The sequence below is a fragment of the Cornus florida genome, unplaced genomic scaffold (assembly GCF_030987335.1).
Source record: "Cornus florida cultivar Cherokee Brave unplaced genomic scaffold, ASM3098733v1 CherokeeBrave_3.0.0_Hap2_Chr07, whole genome shotgun sequence".
NCBI lineage: Eukaryota > Viridiplantae > Streptophyta > Magnoliopsida > Cornales > Cornaceae > Cornus > Cornus florida.
In genome coordinates this window covers 7,747,014-7,750,022 of record NW_026775577.1, presented here as the reverse complement: position 1 = coordinate 7,750,022, position 3,009 = coordinate 7,747,014, and positions in this window count along the sequence as shown.

The window sequence follows — 3,009 nt, the reverse complement described above, 5'->3', positions numbered from 1 at the left end:
ATTTAATAAACCTATTAATGGATGTGATTAGTATAGCATATATAAATATATATAGACATGAATATCGTGCTTTATTAAAGTTAAAACTTTATTAGGTTTGGTTTTGATCAGAGATGATCTACTTATTGGTTTTCAGAGGCCTGGTAGAGTGAACTTGCTCGTAGGGTTTAACCCACGATTTATTTTTCAGGTTATTTGAGGTTCCAGTCTCGAGGTTGAGGATCTGCAGCTAAGAGACTGTCATTCATCTATTCATCTTGTGTACTTTTAAGTAGTATTGGATTATTGGATATTGTTTTAAGGGGTCATTTAGTTATGGGATTCCCGAGCTGTAACCATTGGAGAATTATTAATGGATTTATTATTTAATAGATTTTCCTTCAGCGAGTTATTTATTCTTTTTATTTTCTTTTTGTACTCCGTGCTTGTTAAATACTTAAATTGTTTTGATATTCTCTCATTTTGTGTGCGAACTTGATCAACCCGTGTTCCGAAATCAGGAGGTATCACAGTTGGTATCAGAGCACTCCAGGTTCAAGTGTCCCTAGGGTGTCTTTCGTTGTGTGACTTCCGCGTTGTTTACTCTTTTAATTAGAGTTTAAGGTTAGGATTCATTATATTCTATATTCGGTCCGTCAGTGCGTCCTAATGGTAAATCGTTGAGTCTTATCCGAAAATGGTAAGACACTGATTTGGAAGGTCTTTGAGGAGGAAGGAGCATAGGCGCTAGAATCATATGTTAAATCAGTACGTAGGGAGACAATAGTTATTGTGGAAACTAATTGAATGACATAGACTACGAAGGTCGATAGTTTACGTTCACACTGTAAACATAGGTATGAGATTAAAATGGATAACTGAATTGTAGGAAATTATTACTTCTACACGCAATATTGTTGAGGGCGGATGAATGTAGTTGCAGAATTGTTTTTTAAGTTCTATTTTGAGGGTTGGGGTGTTCCAAGGTTATTTAAATCAAATTAGGTGATTTAAATGGTTGCAATAGATTGGTTAAGATCTTAGAATGCATAATATACATTAATATGTTAAGGACTTGAACCATATGAAATTTTAATTAACTTACATGTTGTGAATGAATGATTTATTTGCTTAATATTATTCTAGAAATTTCAATGTCTATTTATGTGATTTTAATCATGTATTAGCATATAATATAATCAGGTATTTATCGAATTTTTATTATAATTACTTCTGGATTAATTGATGTATAATTATATATATTGCATGAAGTATAAGTTTTATGGATTTATGCACAATTAAAATAATATGGAGGTATTTTAGGGACGGATTAACGGAATAGTTAAGTCCTACTTATTTATTTATGGATTGTATGGTTTAATGCACCGGTATGGGACGGTGGCATTTCAGGGACGGATTAACCAAAGAAATTAAGTCCTACCTATATATTTATAAGGGAACGGATTAACCATAGAGTTAAGTCCTACTTATTTGTGTCAGGTCAACGGAATAGTTGGATGGCATGCCATTGAAATAATATGGTTGGATAGTTTACTTTTATGTTTGGATATAATGGATTATATATATATGTACCACGATATACGCTTGAGTCTCAGGATCAGTGGTTAGGATGGAGGCGTATATTGCCGATTGAGATGGGTAGCTGGATTTAAAGATGTGTGGGCCCTGATAGAAGGAGGACTCGTGACCACCTTTGTGTGCGTTTTACATGAGATACCCACTATCCGGTTGAAACTGCTTTAGTCCAGTGAGAGTCTCTAATGTGTACCTATATTTATCAATTATATAAATATGTAATTAGCTAATTACGAGATGTGTCTGCTAATTATGAATATGTGTGGATGAGTTAATTTCCACACGGATAAAAGGAATAATGAATTTTGAAATTAAATAATCAAAGTTTTCATTTCATTGATTCGTAAATTCCGAGGACGAAATTCATTTTGTTAGGGGGGAAGAATGTAATACCCTGATATTTTAAAGGATTTATTAATTGAAATTAATTACTTTTATTTTATTTTAAATGATTTATTTGATTAATTTGAATTAATTACGTTTATTTTAATTTTTAATTGATTTATTTTATTGAGTGCTTAGATTAATTATTTTATTTTAATTATATTTCGTGATCATATATGGTGATAGTTTGTGTATATGCTTGATTATTAATTGAATTATTGATGTATTGATTTTATTGGTATGTTGCGACTTGGTTGTAATTTCTTATTTTGTTTATGTGCTTCATGTAATTAGATTATTTTAATTTACGTGTTTATTTAATTATTTGATTTATTTAAATTAATTGGATTTGGGCTTAAGGGAAGTTGGACCAAATGATTTGGTTTTGGGCTTGAAGGAGGCCTTATTGGGTTAATTAATAAAGGCCCATGGTTATTTAATTATTTAAATGATCATTTTTGGTATTAATTATAAATATATAAAATTATATATAAATATAATTAATTAATAATTGTTAGGGAAAGATATATATAGAGATATATATTTATGGATATATATAGGTTTATATAATTTAATTAACTAACGGTTAATTATAGAAGATAAGTTTATATATGTGTGTAATATAATATATGTATATATATATATATTATATTAATTAAAGATTATTATCTTATTAGTAGTCCTAGTTGGAATAGGAGTTAGGTTTTAAAGTGTATAAATATACACATAAGGTTTAGGGTTAAAAAGTTTATACGTTAGGAAAATAAGAAAGGTAGAGAGAGAGAGTAAGAGAAGGCCGACAAAGAGGAGGCCGGATCAGAGAAGAGGATATTGGAATTAGAAGAAACAATTAAAGCTTAAAGCGTCGGTTTCGTTTCGAAATCTTCAGGCGAGTTCTTCTCTAACTTTCCTCTTAGAACTCATAAGGATTTCACCTTGAGTATCAAAATTTAAGATGAAATTTATTGATTAAGTGATGGTTAAAACGGAATATTTAAAATATGAATTATTATAATTTATTTTTGGAATTTTAGATTTTTATTGTTGTAT